General features: G+C 46.9%; 2 long non-coding RNA genes across 2 annotated transcripts in view; one reads left to right on the top strand and one right to left on the bottom strand.

Annotated features, from left to right (window-relative positions):
- Nucleotides 1-649: 649 nt before the first annotated feature.
- On the top strand, nucleotides 650-20,903 carry LOC141990802 (uncharacterized). Its single transcript, XR_012640266.1, has 3 exons — nucleotides 650-1,139; nucleotides 19,090-19,674; nucleotides 20,412-20,903. It is a non-coding gene; the product is annotated as an uncharacterized LOC141990802 (long non-coding RNA).
- Nucleotides 4,033-21,882, bottom strand: part of LOC141990803 (uncharacterized) — a 67,835-nt gene continuing 49,985 nt past the window's right edge. The window contains exons 2-3 of the long non-coding RNA XR_012640267.1: nucleotides 5,143-5,527; nucleotides 4,033-4,489 (exon numbers count right to left, since the gene is read on the bottom strand). This is a non-coding gene — a long non-coding RNA (uncharacterized LOC141990803). The remainder of the gene's footprint in view (nucleotides 4,490-5,142; nucleotides 5,528-21,882) is intronic.

A 21,882-nucleotide genomic window follows, 5' to 3' on the forward strand; every position in this document is an offset into this window, starting at 1 on the left:
ACAGAAGGCAAGCACTTGTAGATTATGAAAAATAGCTCATCAATAACTGATAGTAGGAATGTTTTCTCTTTGATTGCTAACCTGAATAAATTTTATGTTTAACCACATCGTGGGCCAGACAAGATTTTGATTTCGCTATACCGATATTAATTTGGAGTAACTCTCTTAGCTTCAGTGGACTTTCCCTTGATTTAGGCTGATGTAACTAAACGTCACAAGCTGGGTTGGTTCAGCTACACTACTTGTTGGGACATGATCACCCTCTAAAGCAGGGTTGCTCAGTGCCCTACGCTTTGGAATAAACTTCAATGGACATTCTTGTAAGAGGAGACTCCGCCTTTCTTTTCCGTAGGCAGTCCTAGTTCTCCCCCCTGTGAGCTGGGGCACACTCTGCTCGCTGAGCTGCTAACGAAACCTCAAATAAATCTGTTAGTCTCTAAGGTGCCCCAAGTACTCCTGTTCTTTTAAAGAAACCTAGTCAACTCAGCTAACTAATCCCCTAAGAAGCGCCTCTGCAGCTGAGACTCCAAGCTAACGCCGCGCTCCCTGTTCCCTGTGCGCTAACTAGCGTGTATCCGGCTCACACCGGCGCTGCTTTGGGGGCGGTTCTCTCGGTCTGTATTTCCTAGGGGAAGGATGTCACATGCTACAACCCCCATACACATGGCCGTGCCAGGCCGAGAGTAGCTCCCATGTCCCAAAGGCGGGTAGAGGTGCCCACCTCTTCTTTCTCTCGTTGACAAGCTCCCTACCTGCCCTGGAAGGGATTAGCCAGAGCTGGGAGGCCTCTCCTGCCGGGTACCAGCTGCACTAGCACCCCGGGCAGGACCCCATGCTGCCATGGAGGGGGTCTCTGGGGCCGCAGCGGCGCGGCCCGAGGGACCTGGGGGCGCGGCGGGACGAACCCCGTTAAACCCCGTCACCCTGTTTCGCGGCTCTACCCATGTCAACAGCCAGAACCAGACCCCCGCCGGGGCAGGGCTGACCGGATTCCCCGCAGAGAGCGGCCCGCCTCCTCCTCCAGCGGCGCGGCCAGGAGCTTGCGCTGCCCTCGGGGCGGGTCCCGGGGAAGGGGCGGAGGCGGCCCAGCCCTACAGGCTCCATTTTGCGGGCGCGGTGGCGGCGAGTTGACGGCTCAGGTGAGTAGGGGCGCGGGGGCGGCACCGGCCCGGCGCCTCCCTCCCCGGCAGCGCTTCGGGGCTTTGCGTTCCCCGGGCAGGGACGCCACAGCGGCTCCCCGGCGTGGGCAGCCCCCGGCGTGTAACCCCCGTGGTCCAGGCCGCCCCGGGGAGCCCCCTTGAAACGCGAGGGGTTTGGCGCCAGGCCAGCCCGGCGGGCCCTGGGACGTTGTAGGGTCGCCAGCCCGGGCCCCTTTCCCTTTCCCCCCGGAGGCGGGGCGGGCAGCTCGGTCCTGCCTGCCCTCCGCGGGGGAGAGGCTCCCTGGCCCGCCTTCCCTGAGCCGTGCAGGCCAGCGTGCAGCCCCGCACAGCCTGGGAGGGCGGCCCTGGGCTCCCCAGGCGGCTAGAGTGGGCGCCCGGGCTCAGGCTGGAGTCCATAATTAATTTTCAAAATAATTTTAAGGGATGTTTATTTTTAAGCTTTCTATAAACATTTAAAAAGGAGCAGACAGTAATTATTGATTGACCGTAGGTGTTGATTTCCAAAAGTGAAAGCTTTATAACTGTTAAATCACAATTTGTCAACATTTGGGGGGGGAGGGATAGCTCAGTGGTTTGAGCATCGGCCTGCTAAACCCAGGGTTGTGAGTTCAATCTGTGTCAAAAATCTGGGGAAAAAATGGGGATTGGTCGTGCTTTGAGTAGGGGGTTGGACTAGATGACCTCCTGAGGTCCCTTCCAACCCTGATATTCTATGATAACATCACATGTGAAAATATATAAAGTAAATATCCTTAAATCAATATCTAAAGCAGCATTTTTCTTATGTTGCCTATTTGTAAAATGATTATTGATGGAAATTGTTTCCTTTGGCTTGCATGCATACAGTGAAATCCATATTTATTGATATTTACCAATAAAAATGTAATCCTTCCAAGCCTAGCTATACCAGTTACACCCCTGCTGTGGATGCAGTTGCATTGGTATAGTTTATTTCCCTTCCCATAGCACCTTTAGGGCATGGCTACACTTGCAGATGTAGAGCGCTGTGCGTTAAACTTTGTACAGCGCAGTAGGGAAAGCGCTGCAGTCTGACCACACTGACAGCTGCAAGCGCACTGCCATGGCCACATTTGCAGCACTTGCAGTGGCATTGGGAGAGGTGCATTGTGGGAAGCTATCCCACAGAGAGCCTCTTCCCATTCTGGTGCTGTGGCTTGTGGGAAGGGGGTGGAGGGGTGCGGGACATTCTAGGTCCTGTCCCAACGCCCGATGATGCATCGGTTTGCATCCCAGCATTTCCTTTGCTTCCATCCACAATTGGTGCCATCTTTCAACGGTTTTTGTACTGCGCACTCTGTCTTCCCTTTTGGTTGGCGGCAATGGAGCCTGAACTGCTGAGGAATATGTTGACGAGTCTCACCAGCACGTCACGTTTGGCAGTCGAGTTATTCCTTAAGATCCAAAGTGACAATGAGGACTCCGACGATGATATTGACTCAAGTAATGCAAACGACATGAGTTTGCTTGTAGCATTCACGGACATGCACACCACCATGGAACACCGCTTTTGGGCTCGGGAAACAAGCACTGAGTGGTGGGATCACATCGTCATTCAAATCTGGGATGACGAGCAGTGGCTGCAGAACTTTCGGATGAGAAAAGCCACCTTCATGGGACTGTGTGAGGAGCTCACCCCCACTCTGTGGCGCAAGGACACGAGATTGAGAGCTGCCCTGACGGTGGAGAAGCGGGTGGCTATTGCAATCTGGAAGCGGGCAACTCCAGACAGCTACCGATTGGTCACTAACCAGTTTGGAGTGGGAAAGTCGACTGTTGGAATCATGTTGATGCAAGTTTGCAGGGCCATTAATCGCATCCTGCTCAGAAGAACCGTGACTCCGGGTAACGTGCATGACATTGTGGCTGGCTTTGCACAAATGGGTTTCCCTAACTGCGGAGGGGCGATAGATGGCACGCATATTCCAATTCTGGCACCAGCCCACCTAGCTTCCGAGTACGTTAATCGGAAGGGCTATTTCTCTATGGTTCTCCAGGCGCTTGTGGATCACCGTGGGCGTTTCATTGACATTAACGCAGGCTGGTCCAGAAAGGTGCATGACACATGCATCTTTCGGAACATGGCCTGTTCAGGAAGCTGCAAGCTGGGACTTTTTTCCCAGATCAGAAGATCACCGTAGGGGAAGTCAAAATGCACATTGTGATCCTTGGAGACCCCGCTTACCCTTTGATGCCGTGGCTCATGAAATCCTACACAGGGAGCCTTGACAGCAGCAAGGAGCGGTTCAACGACAGGCTGAGCAGGTGCAGAATGACTGTGGAGTATGCTTTTGGCTGTTTAAAGGGTCACTGGTGCTCTCTGTATGGGAAGCTGGACTTGGCCAATAACAGCATCCCCGTGGTTATATCCGCGTGCTGTACCCTCCATAACATTTGTGAGGGGAAGGGTGAAAGATTCACTCAGGCACGGAACTCGGAGGTTCAACACCTGGAGGCTGAATTTGAACAGCCAGAGAGCAGGGCTATTCGAGGGGCCCAGCGTGGGGCTGCAAGGATTAGGGATGCCTCGAGGGAGCAATTTGAGGCTGAAAGCCAACAGTAATGTCTGGTGGGGTGCCCTGCCCAGGAGTGAAGTGCGGTAGGAATCTGTGTTTGCTACGTATGATACACCTTGCAGTGCCTGTTGCTTTCCTGGGCTAAGGTTTCTTTTATGTTATGCAATAATAAAGAATGTTTTCAAAGCCAAAAAATCAATTTATTGAAAAGAAACACAACACAACTGCTTGGGAAACACAAAGGGCAAGGAGGTGGGGTGGGGAACGGTACAATCACAGATTTGTATATGTCCCATCTGGAGTGCTGTGCAATGCGTGCTGCACTTCAGGATGGCTATACTGCATGGTGATGGGGGTTGAGTGCAGTGGGTAAGGGTCGTAGTTTTCGGGGCTGGGTGGTGAAGCTACAAGTGTTGGAGGCAGTGGGTGGCAGTAAGAACCCGGATGTTGGGGAAAGTGGTTTGGAGGTAACATGGTGGCACAAGGGAAAGAGTTTTGGGACAAGGGCTGGCGGGGCGGGGGGGTGCAGTAGTGCTCCGCCTGCATGGCTACGAGCGCCTGGATTGAGTCCACTTGGCGCTCCATGATGCTTATCAGCCACTCTGTGCTTTGGTGCTGGCGATCCGTATTCTGCTGGCGGACTCTCCTGCCACTCCTGCACTTTTTAATTTTCATTAGTTGAATGCTGCATGACTTCATGCAGCATGTCCTCTTTGCTTCTACGTGGCCTCTTCCTGATTCTTTGCAGCCTCTTGGCCGTTGATAACATGGACGGCTGAGATCTCAGGATTGCAACTGTAAAGGCAAAATGCAACACTTAACAGAGGCAGCATTGTTCACACCAGACAGAGCAATGATTGCCCCATACTCTAGGGAAAGTACAGTCTACACAATAGCATAATTTGCCTGTCCCAAAGCGAGCGCGCACAACCCACGGGAGCCCCAAAATGGTGAGTAAGCACAGGGTGAAGCGTGACTGATGGTTTCACGGCTGTACTGTCCTCTGGGTTTCTGTGCCTTGGGGAGAGTCAACAGCAGCAGGGGACCGCTATAGTGAACATTGTACCCACATTTTCCACAGGATTTTGACCTGGAAGATATCTCGCTGCAGAGGGTGACCTGGGAAGCAAGGGAGGGTCTTCTACCACAATGCGGCTTCCACTTTGGCTCACGTGAAGCTTGCCTGTATGCAACAATGGTCCCCCCGCCCCTCATGGCACAGTGGCGTGGACAAGTTAGCCACCCTGGGACGAGGACAATAGTGGCTCTCCTGAAAAACCTGCGCAAGCACATTGCCCAAGTTTTAAGAGATCACTGAGGCTGATTACCACGATGAGAGAGAGCACATCAACGCTCTATTCCACATCTAGGCATGCATGCAGCCCTAACCCTCCTCACGCCAAGAGCCCGCACTGAATAACTTCCTTCCCAAAATAAAAGCCGCTTACCAGGAACCTCCTCGGGTGTTTGTTCTTCCCCAAGCACCGGCCACCGCGACTGGCTACCTTCGTCCTGGCTTGAGAACAGCTCCTGGCTGCATGCACCTAGGGATTCTGGGGTGTCTTCCTCCGCCGGAGCACCCTCGCTTCCGCTTTGCTGGCTCCTCCTCCTCCTCCTGCCTTGTTGCACTGGCCTCTGAGATGTCCATGGTGGTACTCGGTATGGAGGTGGGGTTGCCCCCAAGTATCGCGTCCAGCTCTTTGTAAAAACGGCAGGTCGTGGGGGCAGCACCGGAGCAGCTGTTTGCCTCGCTGGCTTTGTGGTAGGCATTCTGCAGTTCCTTCACTGCAGTGCGCCCCGGTCATGACCCCTTTCCAGCATGGCCCTTGATACCTGCCCGAAGATATTGAAATTCCTGTGACTGGAGTGCAGCTGGGACTGGACAGCTTCCTCCCCCCAAACACTGATGAGGTCCAGCACTTCGCCATTGCTCCATACTGGGGATCACATGGAGGCATCGTCACCTGGAAAGATTCACTGAGAGCACTCCATGCCTGGCTGAGCAAACAGGAAGGGGATTTTCAAAATTCCCAGAGAATTTAAAGGGAGGGTCTTACTGTTGGTCACCTGAGGGCAGGGCAGTAGAGTTCAAAGTGATGACCAGAGTGGCTAGAACAGGCATTGTGGGATACTTCTGGAGGCCGGTCAGAGTGCAATAATAGACCAGGGCGTCCACACTGGCGCCGCAGCGCTCCAGCAGGGGCACAGCAAATGTTATTCCACTCACCAAGGTGGAGTACCAGGAGTGCTCTAGCTGTGGACTCAGAGAGTTCTACGTGCCTTGCCAGTGTGAACGGGTAGTGAGCTAGGGTGCCTGGGGCTCCTTTATTGTGCTGTAACTCGCAAGTGCAGCCAGGCCCTTATACTGATACACTTTAGTCCACACTAGGAGCTTGTACCACTTGTATGCCAATATAGTTAAAGTGGTACAACTTTCTAATGGAGACAGTCTTGTTTAAGTATGTCTACAGTGCAACTGCATCTGCAGCTGACCCATGCCAGCTGTCTCTGGCTGCGGCGGGGCTGTTTAATTGCAGTGTACACATTTGGCTGGGTATGGAGGACAGGCTCTAGGACCCTGCGAGGTGGGACAACAACCTGAAGGAAACAAGGAAGCAACCTGAGCCCCACACAAATTGGAGTCAAGTGGCATGGCCCACCATCATGCCATGGTTGCCTAATTGCAATGTAGACACAGTATTTGGGGCCCCTGTATGTGAAAGGCTGGTTCTCATTTTCCTCAGCTTCTCCTATCCTTTTTCTAGTACCCATCTAGAAAATGAGGGCTCTCCATTTTGTTTAAAAATACTGAAAAGTGTAATTAAAATGTGGGAAGGACAATACAATGAGGTCATTACAGGTGCTCTCTACCCTTGAGCCACATGCACTCCATTTACTGGCTGTCCTTGTAGTGACTCTTGGAGAGGGATGAGAAATCAGAAATGTGTAAATGCTTTTCCCTTTCCTGAAATTAGTTTTGTAGAAGCCAAAAGAGAATGTTTCTTCTTGCCTTATTCTGTAAACTGCTGTTCACACTGATTTTAATTTCTGCTTCTGTTCACACAGCTCTTCTTGGAATTGTCTATCTCCTAGCATAATTATGAACTGAAATGATTTGTTGATGCTCTTATATGTACCTCTTAATCCTTTCTGTGCTTTCCTGTGGCCAGATGAACACTGTGGGAGTCTTTAAAGTTTGCTCTTTTATTTTCAAGTTAACCCAGTAAAAGGAATCACCTATGACTTTGTACATGCTCTTTCTACTAGATTTTTAATATGTTTTTGCTTTGCTGTCCACACCCCTTTTCTGCCACTTTTGCTAAGGAGGAGAACTTTGGAGGCTGCAGGAAGTGCAGACAAAGGGCTGTTAATGCATTAAGTTTGTGAATGGCTTTTGGAGTTACACTTTATAGGAAAAAAAGGAGTACTTGTGGCACCTTAGAGACTAACCAATTTATTTGAGCATAAGCTTTCGTGAGCTACAGCTCACTTCATTGGATGCATAAAGTGGAAAGTACAGTGAGCAGATTTTATATATACACACAGACCATGAAAAAATATACATTGTAAGGAGAGTGATCACTTAAGATGAGCTATTACCAGCAGGAGAGTGGGGTGTGGGGAGAGAAAACCTTTTGAAGTGATAATCAAGGTGGGCCATTTCCAGCACATTTCCAGGAGTTAACAAGAACGTCTGAGGAACGGCGAGGGGGTTGGGAAGGGGAGGAGGAATAAACAAGGGGAAATAGTTTCACTTAGTATAATGACTCAACCACTCCCAGTCTCTATTCAAGCCTAAGTTAATTGTATCCAATTTGCAAATTAATTCCAATTCAGCAGTCTCTTGTTGGAATCTGTTTTCGAAGTTTTTTTGTTGAAGGATACTCACTTTGAGATCAGAAATCGAGTTACCAGAGAGATTGAAGTGTTCTCCGACTGGTTTATGAATGTTATAATTCTTGACATCTGATTTGTGTCCATTTATTCTTTTGCGTAGAGACTGTCCAGTTTGCCCAATGTACATGGCAGAGGGGCATCGCCGGCACATGATGGCATATATCACATCAGTAGATGTCAGGTGAACGAGCCTCTGATACTGTGGCCGATGTGATTAGGCCCTATGATGGTGTCCCCTGAATAGATATGTGGGCACAGTTGGCAACGGGCTTTGTTGCAAGGATAGGTTCCTGGGTTAGTGGTTCTGTTGTGTGGTGTGTGGTTGCTGGTGAGCATTTGCTTCAGGTTGGGGGGCTGTCTGTAGGCAAGGACTGGCCAGTCTCCCAAGATTTGTGAGAGTGATGGGTCGTCCTTCAGGATAGGTTGTAGATCCTTGATAATGCGTTGGAGAGGTTTTAGTTGGGGGCTGAAGGTGGCAGCTAGTGGCGTTCTGTTATTTTCTTCGTTGGGCCTGTCCTATAGTAGGTGACTTCTGGGTACTCTTCTGGCTCTGTCAATCTGTTTCTTCACTTCAGCAGGTGGGTACTGTAGTTGTAAGAATGCTTGATAGAGATCTTATAGGTGTTTGTCTCTGTCTGAGGGGTTGGGGCAAATGTGGTTGTATCGTAGAGCTAGGCTGTAGACAGTGGATCGTGTGGTGTGGTCTGGGTGAAAGCTGGAGGCATGTAGGTAGGAATAGCGGTCAGTAGGTTTCCGGTATAGGGTGGTGTTTGTGTGACCATCGCTTGTTAGCACTGTAGGGTCCAGGAAGTGGATCTCTTTGTGTGGACTGGTCCAGGCTGAGGTTGATGGTGGGATGGAAATTGTTGAAATCATAGTGGAATTCCTCAAGGGCTTCTTTTCCATGGGTCTAGATGATGAAGATGTCATCAATGTAGCGCAAGTAGAGTAAGGGCATTAGGGAACGAGAGCTGAGGAAGCGTTGTTCTAAGTCAGCAATAAAAATGTTGGCATACTGTGGGGCCATGCGGGTACCCATAGCAGTGCCGCTGATTTGAAGGTATACATTGTCCCCAAATGTGAAATAGTTGTGGGTGAGGACAAAGTCACAAAGTTCAGCCACCAGGTTTGCCGTGACATTATCGGGGATAGTGTTCCTGATGGCTTGTAGTCTATATTTGTGTGGAATGTTGGTGTAGAGGGCTTCTGCATCCATAGTGGCCAGGATGGTGTTTTCAGGAAGATCACCGATGGATTGTAGTTTCCTCAGGAAGTCAGTGGTGTCTCGAAGATAGCTGGGAGTGTTGGTAGCATAGGGCCTGAGGAGAGAGTCTACATAGCCAGACAATGCTGCTGTCAGGGTGCCAATGCCTGAGATGATGGGGTGCCCAGGATTTCCAGGTTTATGGATCTTGGGTAGCAGATAGAATATCCCAGGTCGGGGTTCCAGGGGTGTGTCTGTGCGGATTTGTTCTTGTGCTTTTTCAGGGAGTTTCTTGAGCAAATGCTGTAGTTTCTTTTGGTAACCCTCAGTGGGATCAGAGGGTAATGGCTTGTAGAATGTGGTGTTGGAGAGCTGCCGAGCAGCCTCTTGTTCATATTCCGACCTATTCATGATGACAACAGCACCTCCTTTGTCAGCCTTTTTGATTATGATGTCAGAGTTGTTTCTGAGGCTGTGGATGGCATTGTGTTCTGCACGGCTGAGGTTATGGGGGAAGTGATGCTGCTTTTCCACAATTTCAGCCCGTGCACGTCGGCGGAAGCACTCTATGTAGAAGTCCAAAGTCTGTTGTTTCGACCTTCAGGAGGAGTCCACCTAGAATCCTTCTTTTTGTAGTGTTGGTAGGAAGGTCTCTGTGGATTAGTATGTTGTTCAGAGGTTTGTTGGAAATATTCCTTGAGTCGGAGACATCGGAAATAGGATTCAAGGTCACCACAGAACTGTATCATGTTCGTGGGGGTGGAGGGGCAGAAGGAGAGGCCCCGAGATAGGACAGATTCTTCTCCTGGGTTAAGAGTATAGTTGGATAGATTAACAATATTGCTGGGTGGGTTAAGGGAACCATTGCTGTGGCCCCTTGTGGCATGTAGTAGTTTAGATAATTTAGTGTCCTTTTTCTTTTGTAGAGAAGCAAAGTGTGTGTTGTAAATGGCTTGTCTAGTTTTAGTAAAGTCCAGCCACGAGGAAGTTTGTGTCGAAGGTTGGTTTTTTTTATGAGAGTATCCAGTTTTGAGAGCTCATACTTAATCTTTCCCTGTTTGCTCTAGAGGATGTTGATCAGGTGGTTCCGAAGTTTCTTTGAGAGCGTGTGACACAAGCTGTCAGCATAGTCTGTGTGGTATGTAGATTCTAATGGATTTTTTTACCTTCAGTCCTTTTGGTATGATGTCCATCTGTTTGCATTTGGAAAGGAAGATGATGTCTGTCTGTATCTGTACAAGTTTTTTTCATGAAGTTGATAGATTTCCACTCCATATGGCTAAATGTAGTGCCTTGCATAATGACAGGTTTCAGAGTAGCAGCCGTGTTAGTCTGTATTCGCAAAAAGAAAAGGAGGACTTGTGGCACCTTAGAGACTAACCAATTTATTTGAGCATAAGCTTTCGTTAGCTACAGCTCACTTCATCGGATGCATAAAGTGGAAAGTACAGTGAGCAGATTTTATATATACACGTAGACCATGAAAAAATATACATTCTCAAGGACCAGTCTGTGAGATCTCCCTGACACAGTTTAGGAAGGCAGCAAGCTGCTCTAAGGCATTCAGAGGTAAGTGAGTTCATGTGCTGTGGACACGCAGCTGGCTAATGTTTAACAAGTACTTAGTCCCATATTATGCAAGTGATTTAATTTCTCTCCTAAAAAGCATCTGCACATACTGAAAGCTATTTCAGTAAATGTTACTGCCAGGTTACATTAACTTTTGAAAACTGATTACTACAGTGTTTGAACCATAGCTGAGGATTAGTCTCCAATCCAGTTCAATGTATCTCAGTCTAGTTGTAATATGGGCGGTGCTATTGAAACTGTGGCCTCTATGCAAGCCATTTTACATAATTTTTAAGTCATGCATTCTTTATTTTCAAATTGAATAAAATGAATTTTTTTTATTTTAACAGACGAAGAAAATACAAACAATGTTTCTATGGTGATGGTGCCCAAGGACCCCAAATAGGGATTAGAGCCTCATGAAAATTTTTACAACACAAATATATTCCATGCCACAGATACAGTCCCTGCCCCAGAGAGCGCACAGTCTGTGATTTAGAAAATACAAAACAGGCGAATAAATAGACAAAGGGGAGGGAGGAAAGTTTTAAAAAAGGTACCAGTAGAGATGGCTCTAATTCCATATGTTAGCAGTGTCACAGGTGGTCACAAGCGTAAACTGGCAGTTAACTTGCTAATCAAAAACTTAGACAACTTGAACAACTGGTCTGTTTTATTTGAAAATTAGAAGTTTGAAATTCCTTCCTGTTCCCGCCCTCCCTCATGTGAAGGTATCTATTTTCACTCTTTTGCTTTCGCTAATAAATCAAAGGGAAAAATGTAGGTTAAAACATTTGTTTAGTTTTCTTGTCTGATACTAAAATCTTAAATTATGAAAAATGAAATTTTATGTTAATGTTTTTAGCATGTTTCAAGACATAGTTAAAGGATTGTTGGATCTCATTTGCTCTACAAAATGAAACTGTTTTAACTGTTGGGGAAACAACAGTGTTGCATTTTGCAGTACAGGCAGGATTGTGGTATGACTCAAATTATATAATACATTTTAAATCTGATATCTTTTAAATTTTGTTATGGAAACTATACAAACAGGGTCCTTGGTTTCATAAACCTCCTCCAGTCCCCTTAGAGTGGCAAGCTTCCCAGTTAGGGCTATAATTTATTAATGGAATTCAACAAAGTAGACAAGCTGAAAATTATATATTTTTTTCTTTCAGTTTTAGTAATTTTTGTTGGGTAATGATAAGTAAACCACTTTCAGACACTAGACACTTTAAGCAATAACTGTGAAACTGACTGGTCTTGTTACTGTCAATATGGAGTTACATGCAAAGTGTAAATGGCATAAATATCTGAAGACATACATGATTCAAACCCAAAATTTTAACATTCAAATCTAAATTGTACTTAATAGAGGAAACTTGAGTTTAACAAGTGTCACCGTGCCTCAATGGGTCACAGCTGAGCATGCCAGATTCAGGACAAACTGCTGAGAAATAAGGGCCAACTGATTGTTATTCTTCCTTAAGATGTACCACTCCAGTAACTAAACTTCTGTCTCACCACACTGGTTAGCAAGAAGTCAGAAATACAGTTTCCCAGCCCTTGTTTCACCACGCAGACACTAGACTTAATGATGAGTCCCACTTGCATAATATGGGACTTTATTTAGAAAAGCTGGACGAGCACAAGTCCATGGGGCCGGATGTGCTGCATCCGAGAGTGCTAAAGGAGTTGGCGGATGTGATTGCAGAGCCATTGGCCGTTATCTTTGAAAACTCATGGCGATCGGGGGAAGTCCCGGACGACTGGAAAAAGGCTAATGTAGTGCCCATCTTTAAAAAAGGGAAGAAGGAGGGTCCTGGGAACTACAGGCCAGTCAGCCTCACCTCAGTCCCTGGAAAAATCATGGAGCAGGTCCTCAAGGAATCAATTCTGAAGCACTTAGAGGAGAGGAAAGTGATCAGGAACAGTCAGTATGGATTCACCAAGGGCAAGTCATGCCTGACTAATCTAATTGCCTTCTATGACGAGATAACTGGCTCTGTGGATGAGGGGAAAGCGGTGGACGTGTTGTTCCTTGACTTTAGCAAAGCTTTTGACATGGTCTCCCACACTATTCTTGCCAGCAAGTTAAAGAAGTATGGGCTGAATGAATGGACTATAAGGTGGATAGAAAGTTGGCTAGATTGTCGGGCTCAACGGGTAGTGATCAATGGCTCCATGTCTAGTTGGCAGCCGGTATCAAGTGGAGTGCCCCAAGGGTCGGTCCTCGGGCCGGTTTTGTTCAGTATCTTCATAAATGATCTGGAGGATGGTGTGGATTGCACCCTCAGCAAGTTTGCAGATGACACTAAACTGGGAGGAGAGGTAGATGTGCTGGAGGGTAGGGATAGGATATAGAGGGCCCTAGACAAATTAGAGGATTGGGCCAAAAGAAATCTGATGAGGTTCAACAAGGACAAGTGCAGAGTCCTGCATTTAGGATGGAAGAATCCCATGCACCGCTACAGATTAGGGACCGAATGGTTAGGCAGCCGTTCTGCAGAAAAGGACCTAGGAGTTACAGTGGACGAGAAGCTGGATATGAGTCAACAGTGTGCCCTTGTTGCCAAGAAGGCCAATGGCATTTTGGGATGTATAAGTAGGTGCATTGCCAGCAGATCGAGGGACGTGATCGTTCCCCTCTATTCGACATTGGTGAGGCCTCGTCTGGAGTACTGTGTCCAGTTTTGGGCCCCACACTACAAGAAGGATGTGGAAAAATTGGAAAGAGTCAAGCGGAGGGCAACAAAAATGATAAGGGGACTGGAACACATGAGTTCTGAGGAGAGGCTGAGGGAACTGGGATTGTTTAGTCTGCGGAAGAGAAGAATGAGGGGGGATTTGATAGCTGCTTTCAACTACCTGAAAGGGGGTTCCAAAGAGGATGGCTCTAGACTGTTCTCAGTGGTAGCAGATGACAGAACAAGGAGTAATGGTCTCAAGTTGCAGTGGGGGAGGTTTAGGTTGGATAGTAGGAAAACCTTTTTCACTAGGAGGGTGGTGAAACACTGGAATGCATTACCTAGGGAGGTGGTGGAATCTCTTTCCTTAGATATTTTTAAGGTCAGGCTTGACAAAGCCCTGGCTGGGATGATTTAGTTGGGGATTGGTCCTGCTTTGAGCAGGGGGTTGGACTAGATGACCTCCTGAGGTCCCTTCCAACCCTGATATTCTATGATTCTTTGAGTGGCTATTTAAAACCAGTTTCATCAAAGGGTTCTTCTAATCCCAAGAGATGAGCCATGAGGCCAGGCCAATATATAACTCAGATCTTATCCAATAATCATGCTATTGCCAGTCCTTTATTATCTAATATCTAAAGGTTTATTTATAAGAGAAAAGAAAGAGAAGAGAATTAAAATGGTCAAAGGAATCAAATGCGTACAGTCATTGCAAAGTTCTTGGAACAGGTTTGTAGCAGTGATGGAATTAGGGTTGCCAACTTTCTAAGTGCAGAAAACCGAACACCCTTGCCCTGCCCCTGCCCTGCCCCTTCTCTAAGGCCCTGCCCCCACTCACTCAATCCCCCCTCCCTCCATTGCTTGCTCTCCCCCACCCTTACTCGCTCATTTTCACTGAGCTGGGGTAGGGGTGTAGGAGGGGGTGCAGGCTCTGGGGTGGGGCTGGGGATGAGAGGTTTGGGGTGCAAGAGGGGGTTCCGAGCTGGGTCAGGAGGTTGGGCTGTGGGAGGGGGTTTGGGGTGCAGGCTCTGGGCAGTGCTGAGCTCAGGCAGCTCTCAGGAAGTGGGGACATGTCGCTCTGCCTCCTAGGTTGAGACGTGGACAGGGTGCTCTGCAGATCCTCCCTGGACACCCCTCCTCCTAGGAGCCAGACATACCGGCTACTTCCCGGGAGCTGTGTGGAGCCGGGCAGGGAGCCTGCCAACCCCGCTGCGCTGCCAACCAGACTTTTAACAGCCCGGTCAGCAGTGCTGACTGGAGCCACCAGGGTCCCTTTTCAACCGGGTGTTCCGGTCGAAAACAGGACACCTAGCAACCGTAGATGGAATAAACTGCTGGCTTGTAATGTCTCTGGTAACTTCCAAAAGATTGGAAGGTCCTGAGTCCATTGGTTGTAATGCTCCTGTTAGGGTAAGTCCAGAGATCAGATCAGGAAAGAAGCAAAATGGAGATGCTTCCAGGGTCTTTTATACTTTCTCCCATGTGGAAGGGATGCTCTCAGTCTTAGTTTGTGGAAAACTACAGGTGCATCATGGAGTCCAGGGTCATATGAGCCAGTCACATGCCCTTGAATGCTTTGATGAATCATAGCCAGAGCCATTACCCATATTTTGGCTAAGGCATCCACAGGATGGCCCACCATGCAGGGATAATCTTCTTCCTTGGCCCATTGTGTTTGTTAATGGGCCATCAACTTGAATGGTCCATTCACAATGTGCAGGCTAGACTAGATGCAAACTGTCTTGTGGGTGTTACGCCAGGAGCAAACACATTTGAAATACAGGTATGTAGTCAATATTCATAACTTCAGATACAAAAATGATACACGCATACGAACAGGATAATCATATTCAGAAAATCATAACTTTTCCATTGACACCTTACATGAGATAATTTGTACAAGATTTTTGCAATTGTATAGCAGTGGTAGCAACAATGATGTACATGGTCATACGTTAATCCTATAACATCACAATAAGTTCCTTTTTAATTGAAATTTGACTAAAGTTACTATATCTAGCCAAAAAAAAGGGGGGGGGGATCCACTGTTTCTTTGGTAGAAATAAGTAGTAATTTGTAATATGTGTGGTTAAACATTAAAACACAAGTCTGAAAACCTAAAATACTCATGCTGCATTAGGGATGCTTCCCCTTAATTTATCATATTTACTTTGATCAACTTGATCCATCTCCCAAAGCCTTCTGTTGCTTGTCTTTGGCACGGACACTAAGGTTGCTTTGCTTCTATAGTTGTCACATCATAGTGTTAACAGTATGACTTAGAGTGAGAGACTGACTACATATAATCCTATACTATTTTTGTTTCAGCACTTGAATTTGGTCTGATACACTTAGATTTTTTTAATGTTTCTGCTTTAATTCTCAGCAAGTTAACTTTGTAAATGCTTGCTACTTTCTGTGTAGATGATGGTCAGTAAAAATGAAAGATTCCTGTTAAACATTAAGTTTTACTATCTGGTATGTTATGCTGAAATGGAGTTTTTAGTCCTGGGGGAATTCTGCGCCAAAACATTAAAAATTCTGTGCACAATATTTTAAAATTCTGGTAAAATAAGAATTAGATAAGTTAATGGAGGCTAGGTCCACCAATGGGTATTAGCCAGGATGGGCACGGATGCAAAACCATGCTCTGAAGCGTCCCTAGCCTGTGTTTGTCAGAGGCTGGGAAGGGGCGACAGAGGATGGATCACTTGATGATTACCCCTTCTGTTCATTCCCTCTGAAACACCTGGCATTGGCCACTGTCAGAAGACCGGATACTAGGTCTAGATGAACCATTGATCTGACCCAGTATGGCCGTTCTTATGTAAAATTCTGCATATTTTATTTGTCAAAATAGCACAGTATAATCATGCTCATTTCAATTATTTTGGTAATTTATTTCAAAATACCTGTCAGCAAGTATGTCTGTAACAATACAGTTTCAGGAAATTTTTGGGGGTCAAATAGATTCCTTACTAGGCATATTAATTCAGTCTGTCCCCCTCACTAGCCCTTCTGAACCCCAGTCTATGACCCTTCAGGAGCCCTGTGTGCCCCACACTGTCTGTCCTAACTTGGCTCTGTGGTCAGGGTACTGTGATGAATGCAGCCAGCTGCTGGGTGTTCTGGCACCACAGTGGTCTCTGGTGGGTGAAAGGCAGAACTGCAGCACTTCTTGGGTAGAATGTATTTTCTGCAGGGAAAAAAATTGTGTGCCAGATATGAATTCTGCATGTGTGCAGTGGTGCAGAATTTCCCCAGAAGTAAGTTGTCCTGGCCAGTGGATACATAGGAATGCTGGGCAGTTATTGACCATAATTGCACTTTTTTCTCACTTATGCAATTTCCTCCACTGTGCGTGAGCAGATGAGACTACCATTTTACTAAAAACTGTACAGTAGGTAGTCCCCAGTCAGAGTGCTCGGATGGTCTTTCAGTAACTAGGGTTTATGAATATCCCTCCACTTTGATTGGAACTATCCTTAGAACTCCCTGTCTAACTGCCCAAAGACAGGTTGGCTGATCCTGTCCCACTCCTACCAATCCCCTTCACTAGCCCAGATACCATTTATAATTTAAGTAAGAAGGAAATTATTTTTTGGAAGGGGAACTGAGGAGAAAATAGTGGAGGAGATGGGTGCTGAGTGGGGAGAGAGTCAAAAGATGACAGCCAGTGGGGCATATGGATGGGGCTTTCTGAGGTGACTGGGCAACAAAATGGCAGATGAAATTCAATGTTGATAAATGCAAAGAAATGCACACTGGAAAGCATAATCCCAACTATACATATAAAATGATGGGATCTAAATTAGCTGTTACAACTCAAGAGAGAGAACTTGGAGTCATTGTGGCTAGTTCTCTGAAAACGTCCACTCAATGCGCAGCAGCAGTCAAAAAAGTGAACAGAATTTTGGGAACCATTAGGAAAGGGCTGGATAATAAAACAGAAAATATCATATTGCCTCTGAAGATCCATGGTACACCTGCATCTTAAATACTGTGTGCAGAGGTGGTCTCCCCATCTCAAAAAGATATATTGGAATGGGAAAAGGTTCAGAAAAGGGCAACAAAAATTATTAGGGATATGGAACGGCTTCTGTATGAAGAGAGATTAAAAAGACCGGGACTCTTCAGCTTGGAAAAGAGATGACTAAGGGGGGATATAATAGAGGTCTATAAAATCATGACTGGTGTGGAGAAAGTAAATAAGGAAGTGTTATTTAGTTCTTCTCATAACACAAGAACTAGGGGTTACCAAATTAAATTAATAGGCAGCAGGTTTAAAACAAACAAAAGGAAATATTTTTTCATGCAACGCACTGTCAACCTGTGGAACTCCTTGCCAGAGGATGTTGTGAAGGCCAAGACTATAACAGGGTTCAAAAAAGAACTAGATAAATTCATGGAGGATAGGTCCATCAATGGCTATTAGTCAGGATGGATAGGGATGGTGTCCCTAGCCTCAGTTTGCCAGAAGTTAGGAATGGGCGACTGGATGGATCACTTGATGATTTACCTGTTCTGTTCATTCCCTCTGGGGCATCTGGCATTGGCCACTGTCGGAAGACAGGATACTGGGCTAGATGGACCTTTGGTCTGACCCAGTATGGCCATTCTTATGTTCTTATTTTCTTAATATTCTATTAGAGAATTCTGTGGACGTAGAATATTCTATATTGAGAATGTAGGGGTGAAATTCACCCCAACTTCATAAAACCTAAGTATTCAGTTCCTATTCAGATAAGTGCAGAGGTTACATTCATTCCTTCAATCCAGGGTCAGGGGCTGCTGCTGCTCTGGGTTCTGGGCTGAAATAGTAGCTCCAGCCCCTCCACATTGATTGCGCAGGATACTGTATCCGCTGGATCTGCAAACACTCCCCTGCAGGGCGTAAGTAGTAGTGTGGAAGACTATCATCAGACTTTCACACCAGGGATGAATGTTACTTCATCCCTAGTGCAGATCTATAGCTGTTTGGCAGTTGTACTTGCTTAAGGGAGATAATGCATATTGAAACCAGGCCTTTGTGAGGCCTTGCCTTTACCTGAATGTTTCCTCCCTGTTTTTGCCTGACTTCTGGGTAATGTTTGCATTGCAATAATTAATGAGTCTGGAAACATTTGCTATAAACATCCATTTTCAGTGTTTTCTACTCATTAGTAAATATTTGCTTTCAGGTTGAAACTTAGATCTCTGCAAAACTTTTTCATGCAGCACTTAGCTGTTTTGGTTTGTTTGTTAATGGCTTAAGAGAGCAATGTAATTATGTGCTGTGGGTCATGTTCATCATAGTAGAAGTTTTAAAGGCCATGATATTTCTTATGAATGACAATGTTTACTTCAGTGGGAGTCTGGTGAGGATAAGGTTTTGCAAATTATTTTAAAGATTGCAGGTAGTTGAGAGGTGGTTAATGAACACTGAAACAATACCACACATGAGAGCTGAATAAACATACAGTTCTGATTTGCTGGTAGGTTTAGGTAACTATCCTGACTATTTTTTTTAAACAAAAAACATATTTTATCATCTTGGGTTTAAGGAATCAATCTCTTCGTGTTTTGGTATGGAGCCTTCCCTGTTGCCCTTTCAGTTGCAGCAGTAAAGATTTATCATTTGTGAGAAACAATGCAAAATGGTGATGCTGGGGGTTTTAAAAAATTGAATTCTGCTACTTGATCTCCATTATTTTTGCTCACTGAGCCCTGGTCTACACTATGAGTTTAGATCGAATTTAGCAGCGTTAGATCAATTTAACCCTGCACCCGTCCACACGACGAAGCCATTTTTTTCGACTTAAAGGGCTCTTAAAATCGATTTCTGTACTGCTCTCCCGACGAGGGAATTAGTGCTGAAATCGATCTTGCAGGGTCGAATTTGGGGTAGTGTGGTCGCGATTTGACAGTATTAGCTTCTGGGAGCTATCCCAGAGTGCTCCATTGAGACCGCTCTGGACAGCGCTCTCAACTTAGATGCACTGGTGAGGTAGACAGGAGAAGGCCCGCAAACTTTTGAATCTCATTTCCTGTTTGGCCAGCGTGGCAAGCTGCAGGTGAGTGCAGATCTCATCAGCAGAGGTGATCATGATGGAGTCCCAGAATTGCAAAAGAGCTCCAGCATGGACCGAACGGGAGGTACGGGATCTGATCGCTGTATGGGGAGATGAATCCATGCTATCAGAACTCAGTTCCAAAAGGTGAAATGCTCAAACATTTGAAAAAATCTCCAAGGGCATGAAGGACAGAGGCTATAACATGGACCGACAGCAGTGCCACGTGAAACTTAAGGAACTCAGGCAAGCCTACCAAAAAACCAGAGAGGCAAACGGCTGCTCGGGGTCAGAGCCCAGGACATGCCACTTCTATGATGAGCTGCATGCCATTCTAGGGGGTGCAGCCACCACTACCCCACCCCTGTGCTTTGACTCCGTCAATGGATTATCATGCAACAGGGGTGCACATTTTGGGGACGAGGAGGAGGATGATAGCACACAGCAAGCAAGTGGAGAAACCGTTTTCCCCGAGAGCCAGGAACTGTTTCTCACCCTGGACCTTGAGCCAGTACCCCCCCAAACCCACCCAAGGCAAGCTCCTGAACCCGCCAGGCAGAGGAGGGACCTCTGGTGAGTGTACCTTTGTAAATATAATACATGGTTTAAAAGCAAGCATGTTTAATGATTAATTTGCCCTGAAGACTTGGGATGCATTTGCGGCCAGTACAACTACTGGAAAAGTCTGTTAACGTGTCTGGGGATGGAGCGGAAATCCTCCAGGGACATCTCCATAAAGCTCTCCTGGATGGTCACTCCTCATGGTCACCTGTTTGAAATAGGGTAATTTTATTAAGGGGACATTCAGAGGGCTGTGTGCCTGTGGTTGAACAGAAATCTTCCCCGCTCTTAGCCACGCGGTGGGGGGAGGGGTGAAGTGATCATCCCAGAGAATTGGGTGGGTGTGTGGGGGTTAGTTGGGTTTGTGCTGCACGTTAACCCAAAAACTGCAGCCCCTCCTTTTAAATTGCCAACCCATTTTAAATGGCCAACCCAATGGCTGCTTGGTATGGGAAATGAGGGCGCTGCTGTTTGAAACCATTCCCACATGTTATGAAGGTTAAAGAAGCCAAAAGATTGTGGCTTACCATGGCTGCCTGCAAGCCGAATTCTGTTGCCCGGCCCTGCATGTGTGATCTCTCACGCCAAACTGGCAGACCCTCAATATAAGAGGCAAAATGCGACCTTGTACCGAAAGAACATGTGCTGTGTAATGTTAACAGCAAGGTTCACCCTGAAAGAGTCTACCCATTGTTCTCTAAAATGTGTCAATTTTTAACTACTACTCTCCCTTTTTTTCCCTCCTGCAGCTGCAAATGTGTCAACGCTCACACTATCATCTCCTTCCCAGAGAATAGGGAACATTAGAAGGCAAAAAAACCGCACTTGCGTTGAAATGTTCTCTGAGCTCATGCAGTCCTCCCACACTGAACGATACCAGGAGAATGCGTGGAGGGAAGCAATGTCAGAGTCCAGGAAAGCACAATATGAACGCGATGATAGGTGGCATCAGCTTGCTGACAGAAGGCAGGAGTCAATGCTCAGGCTACTGGAGGATCAAACTGATATGCTCTGGCGTATGGTTGAGCTGCAGGAAAGGCAGGAGCACAGACTGCCACTACAGCCCCTGTGTAACCAACCGCCCTCCTCCTCAAGTTCCATAGCCTCCTTACCCAGACGCCCAAGAACATAGTGTGGGGGCCTCCGGGCACCCAAGCACTCCATCCCAGAGGACTGCCCAAGCAACAGAAAGCTGGCATTCAATAAGTTTTAAAGTGCAGTGTGGCCTTGTCCTTCCCTCCTGCCCCACCCCTCCTGGGATACCTTGGCAGTTATCCCCCTATTTGTGTGATTAATTAATAAAGAATGCATGAATTTGAAACAACAATGACTTTATTGCCTCTGCAAGCAGTGATTGAAGGCAGGAGGGGAGGGCGCTTGGCTTACAGGGGAGTAGAGTGAACCAAGGGGCGGGGGGTTTCATCAAGGAGAAACAAACAGAACTTTCACACCGTAGCCTGGCCAGTCATGAAACTGGTTTTCAAACCTTCTCTGATGTGCACCGCGCCCTCCTGTACTCTTCTAACCACCCTGGTGTCTGGCTGCTCATAATCAGCGGCCAGGCGATTTGCCTCAACCTCCCACCCCGCCATAAACGTCTCCCCCTTACTCTCACAGGTATTGTGGAGTGCACAGCAAGCAGTAATAACAATGGGAATATTGTTTTCGCTGATGTCTAACCGAGTCAGTAAACTGCGCCAGCGTGCTTTTAAACATCCAAATGTACGTTCTACCACCATTCTGCACTTGCTCAGCCTATAGTTGAACAGCTCCTGACTACTGTCCAGGCTGCCTGTGTATGGCTTCATGAGCCATGGGAGCACGGGTCCCCAAGGATAACTATAGGCATTTCAACATCCCCAGTGGTTATTTTCTGGTCTGGGAATAAAGTCCCTTCCTGCAGCTTTTGAAACAGACCAGAGTTCCTGAAGATGTGAGCGTCATGTACTTTTCCCGGCCATCCCACGTTGATGTTGGTGAAACATCCCTTGTGATCCACCAGTGCTTGCAGCACCATTGAAAAGTACCCCTTTCGGTTTATGTACTCGCTGCCTTGGTGGTCTGGTGCCAAGATAGGGATATGGGTTCCGTCTATCGCCCCACCACAGTTAGGGAATCCCATTGCAGCAAAGCCATCCACTATAACCTGCACATTTGACAGAGTCACTACCCTTGATAGCAGCAGCTCAGTGATTGCGTTGGCTACTTGGATCACAGCAG

This window comes from Natator depressus, chromosome 7 (genome assembly GCF_965152275.1).
Source record: "Natator depressus isolate rNatDep1 chromosome 7, rNatDep2.hap1, whole genome shotgun sequence".
Classification (NCBI taxonomy): domain Eukaryota; kingdom Metazoa; phylum Chordata; order Testudines; family Cheloniidae; genus Natator; species Natator depressus.